The sequence below is a fragment of the Capra hircus genome, chromosome 7 (assembly GCF_001704415.2).
Source record: "Capra hircus breed San Clemente chromosome 7, ASM170441v1, whole genome shotgun sequence".
Classification (NCBI taxonomy): domain Eukaryota; kingdom Metazoa; phylum Chordata; class Mammalia; order Artiodactyla; family Bovidae; genus Capra; species Capra hircus.
Genome location: NC_030814.1, coordinates 88588437 through 88603019, shown reverse-complemented (window position 1 = coordinate 88603019; position 14583 = coordinate 88588437). Strand labels below are relative to the sequence as shown.

The window sequence follows — 14583 nt, the reverse complement described above, 5'->3', positions numbered from 1 at the left end:
TCCAACAGGGAAGGGAAGATTATAACACAAGTTAGAGATACCATATATCCACTCAAGGGGATTCCCAGGTGGCAGAGTGGTAAAGAACCCACCTGCCAGTGAAGGAGATGTAACAGACCCAGGTTCAATCCCTGGGTCAGGAAGATCCCCTGGAGAAGGAAATGGCAACCCACTCCAGTATTCTTGCCTGGGAAACCCCATGGACAGAGGAGCCTCGCAGAGGGTTGCAAAGAGCTGGACACAACTGAACACACACACACACATCCATTCAAAAGAAGTGTAACAAGCTACCATTAAACATATCTGCTTATTCATATGTCTCTACCTCCTTTCTCTCCTGAAGTGTCACTAAAAATGCCAAACAAGAAGTAAAATGGTATATACGCTCAAGAGCAAACAGAATGGTAAAGAGACATGAGCGGATGAGAGATCTCAGCAAACGCTGGGAAACTGGAAAGCAGATGGAAGAATGAGGGAGGGCTGATATGGAAAACGTTAGTCTCTTAAGGGCTCCCAGAGGGGGAGACTGACATGAGGCAAGCCACTCCAGTCTCAGAACCGTGGGGGAGCTCAGACCTTGGGGAGCCCAGGTATTATGATGGTGGGGGTCAAGTACAAAGAGGGTAGGGAAAGGAACCAGGGCCATTGTTTGGAATCCTCTCAGATCCCACGTCATACTCTGTCCCCCAGGAGACTGAAGACACTAAGTGGGAGAGACCCTGGCAGAAGAGAGGGCAGATGAACACAAGGATGTAAATGGAGGAATGACGGCAAGTCTGCAGACCCCACCTTGCCCAGGCGTGTATCGTCCTGTAACAAAGTATAGTGAATTTAAAACATGGCGGCAAAAGTTTTTGAGAGGGAGGACTCTTCTCCTTTCCTTAATCTGGGTGGGCTTGTATTACAGGGGAAGGGATGTTATGTGACTTCCAAAGCCAGGCCATAAAAGGCCCTGCAGCTTCCATATTGCTGGCAGGAACATTCACTCTAGAATCCTGAGCTACAATACAAGAGGTCCAGCTACCAGGCTGTTGCCCCAGGGAGGCCATGTGTCGTCTGCCTGGTCTCCAGTCCTGTTGTACCCAGTCTTCCAGCTTTCCCTGCCAAGTGAAGAACCATCTTGGAAGTGGATCCTTCAGCTGCAGCTGGCTCCAACTCTCAGCCATCTCAGACACTGCTGAGCAGAGAAGAGCCATGCTTTTTCCCAATTCCTGACTTGCAGCACAACAAAGTGGTTGTTGTTTATGCTACTAAGTATTGGTGCGGTTTGTTAGGCAGTAACGGTAATTGGAACAGGAGTTAGAATACTTCTCTTGAGAGGCTGTGTAGCTCTAGAGCAATGGTTCTTAAGGAGGTAATTTTGCTCCCCAGAGAACATTTGTTGGGGTTTATTGATATTTTTGGTTATCACAATTCTGGGAGGGGGGTTACTAATGGCACCTGGTGAGCAGAGTTCAGTGATACTACTAAACATCCTACAATAAAGAATTATTTGGCCCCGAGTGTCAACATGCCAGGGTGGAGAAAGCCAGCTCTAGAGAAACGAGTCTGACATTTAGAGGCTTGCTAATGAAAAGACTGGCTTGCTGCCTAGAGTGATGCCCCAGTCAAGTTTTCCCCCAATACAGTTTAATTCAGCTTTTTATTGCTTCATTCATAAATATCAATAGATATTTCTGATATTTGAGGAAAACTTCCAACGTGGAAGAGAGAGAGAGAAAACAAAAAGAAGCCAGTTGGAAACAAAGACAATTTAGAGAATAGAAAAATATTAAAAACAAAACCAACAGACAAATGAAAACTAAGTAATACCTTCAGAGAAATAAATGGGAGATAGTGTATCCATAAAACAAGACTGCAATATTATGAAAAAGAAGCAATCAGAAATAAGAATGAGTACTTGTATACTAAAAATATAAAGGCCAAAAATTTTAAAAATCAAGAAAGTATTTCCAAAAGGCAAACGGAGGGGAAATAAAAAAGATAACATAAGAAAATTAGCTGATTGATCCAGTAGGTTCAACAGGTAAAACAGAGGGGAGAAAATTATCAAAGAATTAATTCCCCCCGCACCAAGAACTCAAGGACAGATACATCACACATGACTTAGCACAGCAGTAAAGAATGTCTACATTCACTATATATAGAGTTAACCAAAAATCTTGTTAGTCTTACTGGAAGGATGGAGGAAGAAGAACTGGAGGTGGTTTTGTAGGTGAGCTCAATTCTCAGCTACCACAAGAAGTCCACAGAGGTCTAAAACTGGTAAATCAAGAAATAACATCATAAATAGAAACAGAAAATAATAAAAGGTTAACTCTATCCTTTGAATAGAGTGGGGCACAAAAACATCAAGAGAGGATTTTTATTAATATTATAAGCCTCTGTTTTCTTTAAACCATATGTGTGCATTATTTCGATAAATTTGATAAAATAAAAATTTATTAAAAATGAATCCAATAAACAAATTGCAGTATGATGGGATTAAATTTAATTATTTGGAAAATCCACCCAGGTGGGCAAGCCATGCCCTAAGAATGCTCAATAAACTGGCGTGGGCAGCATGTAGCTCATTCATGTGGAAGAAGTCTCCTGATATCACTGGCCAGCAGCTGGTGGGTGGGAGTAGGGGTGGGGATGGGGGATGGCAGAGCAGCCCTTGGGCAGTCATCACCAGATCCCTTTCCCAGCAGGTGGTATTTGCTTGGGAGACCCTGCCCTGGAGCATGGATTCTGAGGGTGGGCTAAGAGCTGAGCCCATGGCTGGAGTCACAGATCCCTCCTTGCAGGTGCACGAGTCAGGTTGCCTCAGCAGCCAACGGTGACTATATACACCCATTATCATCTGATGGGTCACCATATCTCCTACCAGAGGCTCCCTGGGTGGTGGGGGGGTGGCAAAGTGGGGAACGTGCTTGTGAGGTCTGGAGCCTTACCTTTGAGGTACATCTAAGCGGGCACCAGCCCTCAAGCCTAACCATCCTTTTCCTTCATCCGCTGCCTGTTACCCCTCTCCACTACCTTCTACCTCAGTCCTCAGGAGCTTTGCCTTGGAGACCACTCAGTTGGCCTGCCTGAAGTTTGTTTTCTCTTTTAAACCTTTTCAACTGTTACTTCCTTTTTAAAAATTACATCATCACTATATAAGTGTGGATGAAAAATATTGCCTGCCATATCAGCAAACAAGGGATGCTATGACCATCAAGCCGTCAGTCATTACCACCACTCCCAACAGTGAGCCTGAGATACTGGCCAGAATCCTGGCCTTAGCCACCTAAGGTGCATATGAAAAGAAGGATTTCAATGAACCCAGACTCCTGCATCTTCCCATACACTGAAAAGCACTAAATTCATTAACTTGAGGTGTCTGGTTTTCTTTAATTAACAGTAATTTTTGAATGTTCTTATTACTTGCTCTTTTTGGCAAAACTCCTTTGTATCCTGGCTCCTCCCTTACCTTACCTCTTTGAGAACAGTCCCTCAGAGCTATCTGAAAGGCTGACTCCCAGGCTTGAAGTCCTCATAAAATTCATGGAATAAAACACAATTCTCATTTAGGCTGCATATTTTTTTTTTTCAGTCAACATAAGTAACATGTATTCCTTGCAGAAAAATTTTTTAATGTTGAAAATCCTCTATAATTCTAACCAGCCAAATAAAATCAATATTTGTCTATGAATTTGCAGAATGTTTAAAGGCTTCCTCACAGGTACCCAGGAAAGGTACTACTGGTTCATGATGTCTCATCTGAATACCACCAGCACTCACCACATGTTGGACTCTGAGCTGGGCCTTTAGAGGTGTTAATCCAACTAAATCCTCATAACTGCGAGGCAGGCCTTACTATGCCCATTTTACAGGAGGAGACAGAAGCTTAGGGAGATCACATTACTTGCCTGAGTTCTCATGTGAGTTAAGAGACTGATCTCGATTTAAACCCACTAGGCTGAGGACAAAGCTACTTTCCTTGCATGTTTTGTTAAGATTTTTCCATTTTTCTTTTTCTCTCTGTTGGGCTGCATTTCACAGGCCTCTAAGGCCTGTACTTGCCCAGTTTCAAGACTGGAAAAAGAACCTGGAGTCAGTGACAGAGACATCAGTGATACAATGGATAGGAGGATTCATCTTACAAGTGTAAAGCAAAGTCCTGGAGCAATGCCTCACCATGTGATGGTGAGCAAGACAAGGGGCAGCCTTCACTCCTGGGGAGGGGAGACTGCCTGTTATGGGGGAATAGAGGGCAGGTTGGCTCATCGGTTACCAGGGAAACTAGCAGAGGGGCACGCCCTTCACTGCCTCTTGGACAAGAACAATCTCTAGTTGGGGCCTGTGGCAAGCATATATAGGAAGGTCAGTCATGTGAATAGGGTGTAGGTGAAGTAGGCACTGATCCAACCATTCTGGGCTTCCCTGGTGGCTCAGTGGTGAAAAATCCACCTGCCAACGCAGGAGACGTGGGATCAAGGTCTGATCCAGGAAGATCCCACATGCTGATGAGCTACTAAGCCTGCGTGCCAACTACTGAGCCTGTGCTCTAGAGCCGGGGAGCCGCGACTACTGAGCCCACGTGCCGCAGCTACTGAAGCCTGTGTGCCCTAGGACTCGTGTTCCACAAGAGAAGTCACCGCAATGAGAAGCCCTCGCATCACAAATGGGAGAAGAGACCCCACTCTCTGCAACCAGAGAAAAGCCTGAGCAGCAGTGAAGAGCCAGCAAAGCCAAAAATAAATAAATAAAATTATAGTTAAAAGACAAAACAAAACAAAAAAGAGAAGCGCTCTTCTGAGTGGCCTGACCATACACTTTTTTTTTTAAACCTAGCAGTATACGCAAACATTGTTCTCATTAATATATATACACCCCTAGGTCATGCTGTTGCATGCAAGACAGGTCTTTGTGTAGATATGCCAGATTTTAAACAACCAACTCCTTTTTGTTGGGCTTTCCAATGTTTCCTTTTTTTTCTATTATAAACAATGCAGTTATAAATATCTTTATTCATCCACCTTTACAAAAATGTGTTTATTTCCAGAGGATAAATTCCAGATGGTAGAACTGCTTGGACAAAAGCTAGATACATTTTTAAAAGCGGCCCCTTTTCCAATCACATCAGCAGTACACATCGTTGCACATTCCCCCCACATTCATTATTTACTGAATATTTTCACTTTTAAAAATTTGGACTGTGATTTAACACAGAAACAGAGACCCCTCTATGCTGGAAGCATCCTATATAGTCCTCTAGATTTAGAACCAAACCATTCTTGCTTTAAAAAAAACCAAAAAGCCCAAACACTCTGCCAAGGCCTGCTCTGACTTCAGCAGGCAGGGTGGAACCTCCGGAGAGAGCAAAGAAGAGGAGAGGCCTGGAGGGAGGAAATCAGGGGAGGAGGACCAGGCGGTGGGCCCGTGACTGGCTGGCGTGGGGGAGGGTGCCAGGTTTTCCCAAGGGAAGCATTGTCTTCCTGGGTCTGAAGACTGGAGAGTCACCTCTGCTGACCCATTCCTCAATACTTAGCTGTTTCTCACTGTCCCCAGCTCTCACTCTAACCAAGAAGTCAACACGAGTTCCCGCACCTTCATTTTATTTGACTGCCAACACTTTCAGCCCTCTGGGTCTTCATTGAACACATTTCAAGGCCTTTCAAGTTGAGAAGTTTTAAACCGACACAAAGTCTTATTGTTCTTTTACCTTGATGTTGTTTTCCTTCAGCAGGCTGCAAACTGGCAGCTGTAGGTAGAAAGGAAAGTAAGCGATTAAGGGAGAGCGCTAAGGGGGAGCCTTGGGGCAAAGCGAACCTGAAAGGAAGTTGAGTGATGAGTGCTCATCTCTGGGAACTCAGCTATGAGTCGGCTGCATGCTGGCCCAAGGCAGAAACAGGCCCCTGACATCCACACAGGGGTACGCTCCTGCCCAGGGCAGTTCTCTCTCATTCGGCTCATTGACAGTCTTTTGCTGGCAGAAACCCCTTTCCCCTTGTCTCAAGGCCTTATGTAAACAGTAAGTGGTTTTGTCATGCTTTTTTTTTTTTGCGGGGGGGGGGGGGGGGTGGAGGTGGGCATGTCATATGGTATATGGGATCTAAGTTCCCTGACGTGGGAATAAGCCCATGCCCCCTGCAGTGGAAGTGTGGAGTCTTGACCGCTGGACCACTAGAGAAGTCCCCATCATACATTGGTACTCATATATCCACTCATCGACTATTTACTGAGCACCTACCATATGCCAGGCACTCTCCTTGGGCTCTAGAAATACAGCATGAGACAAAACAGGTGAAAACCCTGCCCCTGTGGGACTTGAAGACCAACCAACCAAATACATTAATTAAACAGTAATCAGAAAAGTTAACTGCTCTGAAGGAAAAACAAAGCAAAAGATGGTAGAAGGAAATGTTGGAGCAGAAGGTGGAAAGGAGTGCTAAACCTGTAAATATTGCAGCCAGGGAATTCCAGACATCTGAGATGACTTGTGAACAAAGACCTGAGAAAATGAGGACATGCACCCTGAGAATAAGAGGGGAATAAGCTTCCTAGGTGGGGTCAACAGCACGTGAAAAGGCCTGAAGGGAAGAGCCTGTCTGAGATGGTAAAGATCAGAGAGGAGGGGAGTGTGGCCCCGGAAGAGTGAGTGACGAGGAAGTAAGGGAGGGGAGCGGAGAGGCAGTGAGAGGCTCCAGGGTGTGCAGAGCACTGAAGTTCATCAAGCACTGACCTTGAGCGCTGACTCAAAACGGGGGCCACTGGGAAGTTCTACACAGAGAAGGGACACGATGTGTCTCACACTTTAACAAGGTCACTGGATGTTGTGTTGAGAGTAACCTGGGGAGCACAGGTCAAACCAATTGGGAGGATACTGCAGAAATCCTGGAAAAGGCAGTGGTGGCTTGGACTGAAGAGGTAGCATGGGGCGGGGGACAGGTATTGAGATCTAGTCAGATACTAGAAAGTAGAGCCAACAGGATATGTTGATGGATTTAGAAGAGAAATATGAAATAAAGGAATCAAAGAGGACTCTGAGATTTTGGTTTGAGCAAATGAGAAGAAGGAATAGTCATTATTTGCATGCAGAAGCCTGATGATGGAGCATGTCTGGCAGGGAGATAAGGAACTCAGTTTTGTTAAGCATGAGATGACTTTTAGACACTCAAGTGAAGAGGTGAGTAAGCAGGTGGATATATGTGTCTGGAGTTCAGGGGAGAGAGATCCGGACTGGAAGTGAAGATTTGCAAGTGCTCAGCATGTAGTTGTTATGAAGCCATGGTGTAGGAGGAGGTCACCAAGGGGGTAACTGTCAATATACAAGCTGCCTTCAGTTCATGAGGACTGTGTGTATATGTAGTTGCTCAGTTGTGTCCGGCTCTTTGTGACCCCATGGACTGTAGCCTGCCAGGCTCCTCTGTCCATGGGGATTCTCCAGAATACTGGTGTGGGTTGCCACGCCCTCCACCAGGGGGATCTTCTCAACCCAGGGATCGAACCCAGGTTTCCCACATTACAGGCGGATTTTTCACCATCTGAGCCACCAGGGAAGCCCTCATGAGGCTAAAAGGTAAAGGTAAAAAAGGAAAAGTCGTTCAGTCGTGTCTGACTCTTTGCGATCCCATGGGCTGTAGCCTACCAGGCTCCTCTGTCCATGGGATTTTCCAGGCAATAGTACTGGAGTGGATTGCCATTTCCTTCTCCAGGGGATCTTCCCGACCCAGGGATCGAACCCGGGTCTCCCACATTGTAGACAGACGCTTAACCGTCTGAGCCACCAGGGAAGTTGGCTAAGCTCCATTCAATTGCTCAGCAAAGGAGACTGAGAAGGAGTAGCAAGTACAATAGGAAGGAAACCAGGAGAAAGGGTTTCGAGGAGATAGAGCAATTCACTGTGATAGGCCAAGTCATATGAGGACAGAGAATTAATAACTGGATTTAGTGTCTTGGAAGCACAGGCGATCTCAGTCAAGGGCAGAGTCAGTGGAATGGTTGGGATGAGAACCTGACTGGAACAGGTTCGAAAGAGAGGAGCCCAAGTCGTGAGCTAGAGGACAGATGGGGCTGGCCTCAGGAGCTCTGGAAGCGAAGAGGTAAGGGATGATCAGATAAACTGCTTCTAGCTTCACTTCACTCATTCACAAGCTGTAAAGCACGAAGCTGGCACTTCTACAACACACGTAACAATTTGGCAGCTGCTGTTACCAAGCTGGACCAGGTTCTCCATGTTGCTGAGCTTCAACCAGTTATGGTCCCCAGAGAGAGTAATCAGCTTGTCTCTAGACTCCCAAGATGTTAATCCCATTTTCTCCAGGTCACCTGGAGCCTTAGGATCAATGCCCACAACTTTAGAGGCCTGCTGAACACCCTGGTCTGCTTCTTATAAACCAAGATTTTGCTCAGGTCTCTTCTCCTGATGGGAAGTCAGAGGAGCAAGATGGCAGGGGTCCTGCTCTCACAAAGCCTGCCTTCTGGTGGAGAGGATGAATAACCACCCAGAACAGATGAGCAGCAGGTCATTGCAGACATAGTTAGGTGCAATGAAGACAATAAAATGGGGTGAGGGAGGGAGAGAGAATGTGGGAGGGGCCCCCTTCAGCCTGGGTGTGCGGTCAGGAGGCCTTTCTGGCAGATGACATTTCAGATGAGACCCAGGGAAGCCTGGTGTGCTGCAGTCCATGAGGTTGCAAAGAGTCAGACATGACTGAGTGACTGAACTGAATAGAGGGCAGCTCATTCTCATTGAGCTGTCCCCAATCCCACACTACTCTTGAGCTTTCAAACGTCCCAAGGCTAGGTAGGGACTGGAACCAGCTAAGTACAGGTCCAAAAAGAGACAGTCTCATCTCTCTCTAATATATATTGTGGGGATTCTTCTCTCCATAATTAGAAAATACACACATTCCTTTCACTGAAAGACTTGGAAATACTGAAAACAGAAGTTTCAGTTCTACTACCCAGAGATCATTATTGCTCACACTATTTATTTTTACTGTTCACATTTGGTGTGCATCTTTCTAGACATTTTTCTATGCACATATACACAAATTTAAAATAAAGGATCATGTTGTATATTCTGTTTTGTGTACACTGTTTAAGTCATGAGTTGTGACTAAATTATAAGCACTCATATAATTTTCTTCTCCATATGATTCTTAATGGCTGCATAGTATTTCACTGAATGTATACTTTTATCATATTTTATTTAATTCCAAAACGCTGGCCATTTAGATTGTTTCCAGGTGACTGCTACTATGAGTAAATATTATAATGAGTAATCCTATATGTATCTTTTTTCTTTAGTGGAAGAGGCTTGCAAATTTCTCATTGTTTCCTTGGATTAAGAGAAAATGTCACCGCGCAGTGGGGGTGCCACAGATCTCCTGGCATCAAGAGGCAGCCTGAGGCTGAGGGCAGAGGAAGGGCAGGGCTGAGGCCTGCACCCAAGAGCCCCAGAGCCTGATCTAATCCTCTGACATAGCCCAGGCCTGACTTCCTCCCTAGAGGACCTGAGGAGTAGGAAAATAACAGGCCCCTCCCACAGGCCAAGTGAAATCCAAAGGGATTCCCTACCGGAGCCAGGAAGGGGGTGTCTCTCTCTGACCTGAGCACAGACAGCACTACCCCTCCCTTGAAATCCCCTTTGGGAAGCTCTTCCGTCCACCCCTCCCCGGGGAAAATATCTGAGGGGTCAGGCAGGCTGTCTTTCTTTGGGGCAGGGCTGCTGGGGAGTGCTTGTGAAAGAGAGGGCTCTGCAGAAATAGGAGCTCCTCTCTTACTTCTGATTCAGCCTTGCTCCCGAATCCCTGAATTCTTCAGAGGAGCTGGCAGGGACAGTTTGTGCCTCCCATGAAAGGAATATCCTCAGAGACAGTGAGTTCTGGAGTGAGAGGGAAAAGCACAAGCCCAGGAGGTCCTCAGACCTGGGTTTGAATCTGCGCTCTGGCACATTTCAGCCTCATCTTGAGCAAGTGACTTCACCTGCGGAATGTAAGCTCTAGGAGGGAGGGACTTGGGTCTCTCTTGTTTACTGTTATATCTGTAAAATTTATCATGTAGTAGGTGCTCAATCAGAGAAGGCAATGGCACCCCACTCCAGTACTCTTGCCTGGAAAATCCCATGGATGGAGGAACCTGGTAGGCTGCAGTCCATGGGGTCGCTAAGAGTTGGACACGACTGGGCGACTTTACTTTCACTTTTCACTTTCGTGCATTGGAGAAGGAAGTGGCAACCCACTCCAGTGTTCTTGCCTGGAGAATCCCAGAGAGAGGGGAGCCTGGTGGGCTGCCGTCTATGGGGTCACACAGAGTCGGACATGACTGAAGCGACTTAGCAGCAGCAGCAGCAGGTGCTTAATAAATTCTATGCCAGGTTAATGTATGCTCCTTTTGGAGCCTCAGTTTGTTCATCCATAAAATGGGGTGATAACACCTCACTGGTTTGTTGTGAATTAAAAAATAAAACATGGGTAAATACTTAACACAGTGTCAGGCATTCAAGAAACACTAGCAGCCAAAGCCCTGGAGAGGCGCTTCCACCGTGCTCTGCACACGGCGCTGACGTGAAGCTCTGCAGCTCACCTGTTAGAATCAGTTTACCTTTACTCTGCTCACCACTGCGTCCCAAATGTGTCTCTGGTGTGGTACTCATTACTGTGTGTGCTTGTCCAGCTACCCCCTTAGGCTTAGGGCAGTTTAAGGACAAGAATTCTGTCTGTATCCTCTGTGTCTCTGAACAACAATATGAAGGAATAAGCAAGGTTGGTATTCCCATTCTACAGATGAGGAAACTGAGGCTGAGAAAGGTTAGGTGCCTTGCCCTAGTTGCACAGACAGGGTGCGGCAGAGCAAGATCTAAACCCAGTTCTGATTTCTGGGCCCCTGCTCACTATTAGGTGACTCTCTTACAAATAGCGTGGGGCGGGGGGTAAGGAGGAAGCAAGCTAGTTCCCAGGGCCCCCGAGGGAAAAGGCCAGCAAGAGGAGTGGGGTCTTCAGGGAGCTGGAGAGTTGTCAGGGCACCAGCAGTCACCAGAGCCCCCTCTTATCTTCCTGTGGATCACCATGCATGCAAAAGCTGCAACCCCCAGAGGCCTGTGGTTTAGCTGGCCTGGGACAGGCTGATGCAAAGGTGGGGATCCCAGGCACCATCTATCAGTGTGGAACCCAGCCAGCAGAGGGACTTAGGTTTCTCCAGCCTAGAGCTGATAGTCTTGGCCCCAGCAACAGGGGTGGCAGCTTCAGGGTATCTGCTCAGGGATGGCCTGGCTTCAACTGTGGGGCAGGACGAGCTCCCTATCAGACCACAAACATCTTGATTTACTCATCTCCATGACCTCAGGATCCTACTGAATGAGTGAGAGGCTCCAGCCTCCAACAGTGGTGACTAAGGGAGAGGGAGCAGTTAGACCTAAACCAGGGATGTGGAGGGAGGAAAGAAGGGACCAGGCAGGAGGGTTTTTAACGACCAAAACCAACCTCTGTCTCCTCTCCCCTTGATTAAACTGTACGTTTCTGGAGGGCAGGTCTGTGGCTGATTCATCTGTGTCTCTACCACACCTAGTAGAATACTTTGGTATTCGGTAATAGCAACTGAATTGCAGCTTACTGAGGTATAACTGGAAGCCAGTATAAAGGAGGACAGATGGCATTGGCTCTCTGTGCCAGGGTCAACCCGGAAAGGGCGGTTCTGCTAGTCCAGTGTCCTGACCAGGATGGCCCCAGGGAGGGGCAGGGACTCTTCAGCTGGGCTATTCAAGATGTGTGCCTCCCTCCCCAAATCCCACCCCGGTGACTAACTCTCCTTTCCCGAGCCAAAGAAAGACCATCTGGGGGGAATCTCCTGACTCTGTGTGTGTCTCCAGTGACAGAAACGGACTGGGTGTATGGTGTAACATCCTTGTCCTGGGGAATGTGGGAGGGCTGTGGGCCATGAGAAAGAAACATGCAAAGCAATGATCTCTTCTTTAAAGTAAAACTGCTGCTTTTGCCTGAATGGTCAGGTCAGCAGGTTCGTTTCCACCTGCCATTCCCACAGTATATGTTGTTGCTTCTGTGTGCTCAGTCATGTCCAGCTCTCTGCAACTCCATGGACTGTAGCCCACCAGCCTTCTCTGTCCACGGGATTCTCCAGGCAAGAACACTGGCGCAGGGTGCCATTTTCTCCTTCAGGGGATCTTCCCAACCCAGGGATTGAACCCATGTCTCTTGCAGCTCCTGCATTGGCAGGTGGATTTTTTTTTACCACTGAGCCACCTGGGAAGCCCCTGCGTGCATGTGTTACATGGCTACAAATACCCCTGATGTTGCATACTTAAAATAATGCCTTTCTTCAATCCTTGCTGGCCCATCAGTGTAAACTGTGTGCCCTCTGAAGGTGTGCTTTGTGCAGGGCTTGTCTCTACAAGGCCAAACTCAGTATGCATTTTATCACTTGCACAACTGTACAGCCTTAAGCTTAAGACTTAAGCCTTAAGGCTGAAGGAATCTAGATCCTGTATGGGGACACCCTGGAAATCAGATACAACACGCATCTATCCACATGGCTCTAAATTAAGTCTATAGGATTAGGTCTAAGCTCAGACGCAGCCCAAGGCCTCCAGGCTACGGCCCACTTTACCTGCCTAAAAACACCCTCCCATCTTGCACTTCACTTACCTAAGTAAGTGAATGTGACTCATGTAAGATGCAACTACCTGGACCAGCCAGTGGGTCCCAAAGTGTGGTTCTCCGACCAGCAGCATCAGCATCAGCTGGAAATTGTTGGAAATGCAAATTCTCAGGTCCTACTCCAGAGCTACAGAACCAAGATCTCTGGGTGGGGCCCAGCTGCCTGTGTTTTCAAAAGTCCTCCAAGATGATTCTGACATGTGCTAAAGCCTGAGAACCGCCTGGATGTGCCATTCCCTAAGCCTGGGGTGTCCTTCTCAGGCCTTCTCTGCTTGTTGTCATCTCAATCTCTGTCAAAGTTCTGCTCAATACTGTTCCTTTCAGGAAGCCCTCCTCATCCCCTGAGCACCGGTGAATGCCTCTTCCTGAATCCCACAGCCCCCTTGTCATTCCCTTCCCCATTAAGGTAAAATGGATTCATTTCTGCTTTTTCTTCTTCTTTTTTTTTTTTTAGCATGTTTTCTGCTTCATTTTACAGCAAACCGAGCATTTGTTAACTGCATCCCAAACTAATTTCACCTTAACACACACACACACACGTTACTCTGAAAACATCTCCGAGAGTAAAAGCCACGTCTTCCTTTACTCACTCTGTCAACAAATATTTACTTTCAGAGATAAAAGGTGTGGTCCTATCCTCCAGGAGCACAGGATCGTACAATGTGTACTTTTTCGGTGTCTGGCTTCTTTTACTCAACATGCCTGAGATTCATCTGTATTGCTATGTGCCAGCATAGTTTGTTCTTTTTCCAATCGCTGTGGTGTATTCCACTGTATGCATATGACACAATTTACTTATCCATTTTGTTGCTGATGGCCACTTGGGCTGTTTCCAGTTGATGAATAAGAACACTATAAACACTGGAGGATATACACACTCATTCCTACTGAGTACATACTTAGGAGGGGAACTGATAGTTTATGGAATGAGTGTAATCTCAGCTTTGGTAGATACTGCTAAATAGTTTTCCAAATTTCCAAACGCTCAAACTTATACTCCTATCACAAACACCTGAAAGTGAAAGTCGCCCAGTCGTGTGCGACTCTTTGGGATCCCGTGGATCGTATAGTCCACGAATTCTCCAGGGCAGAACTGGAGTGGGTAGCCTTTCCCTTCTCCAGGGGATCTTCCCAACTCAGGGATCAAACCCAGGTCTCCCGCATTGCAGGAGGATTCTTTACCGGCTGAGCCACCAGGCAAGCCCAGCAACACACGAGGATTTGCCAATATCTGGTATTATCAGTCTTTAAGGTTTTGGTCCTTTAGGGTGGATATACAGTGTTATAAGTTCTAACTTGCAAAATACTATTTAGATATCCACTTTAAACATGTTCTTGCTCAAGGCTTTTGCTGATTTTGCCTGTCTTTTTCTTATTGACCTACAGGCGTTCTTCATATATTCTGACTGCAAGTCCTCTGTCAGGTATGTTACTGAAAGTATCAGCCTGTGGTCTGCCTTTTCATTCTTTTAATGGTTTCTTCGGATGAACCAAAGACCATGAAAGTTCAATTTACCTATTTTTTCATCTATGACTATTGTTTTTTGTACACTGTTTAATAAACCTTTGTTTTAGGGGCTTCCCTAGTGGCTCAGTAGTAAAGAATCCACCTGTCAATGCAGGAGACGTGGATTCGATCCCTGATCCAGGAGGATCCCACATGCCAGGAGCAAGTAAGGTCAAGGGCCACAACCACCAAGCCTGTGCTCTAGAGCCTGGGAGCCATAATAAGAGAAGCCAGTGCAATGAGAAGTCCAGGCAATGCAATAGAGAGTAGCCCCCACTCACCATAACTAGAGTAAGCCCATGGAGGAGCAAAGATCCAGCACAGTCAAAAATAAATAAAATAAACATAAAAATAACTAAATTCTTTTAAAAAAGAAATATTTATTTTAATGTCAATAAATCCAGCAAATACAGAAATAATCACAAAAAG

The 14583-nt window shown here is 46.4% G+C and overlaps 1 long non-coding RNA gene across 2 annotated transcripts in view; it reads right to left on the bottom strand.

Annotated features, from left to right (window-relative positions):
- LOC108636385 overlaps positions 1-14583 on the bottom strand; it is a 78322-nt gene that overhangs the window by 33181 nt on the left and 30558 nt on the right. Inside the window, exon 3 of one of the 2 annotated variants that reach the window (XR_001918329.1) lies at positions 4235-5731. The exons of the other annotated variant lie outside the window; for it this stretch is intronic. This is a non-coding gene — a long non-coding RNA (uncharacterized LOC108636385). Of the gene's footprint in view, positions 1-4234; positions 5732-14583 lie in introns of those variants that run through there. 2 annotated transcript variants of the gene reach the window in all.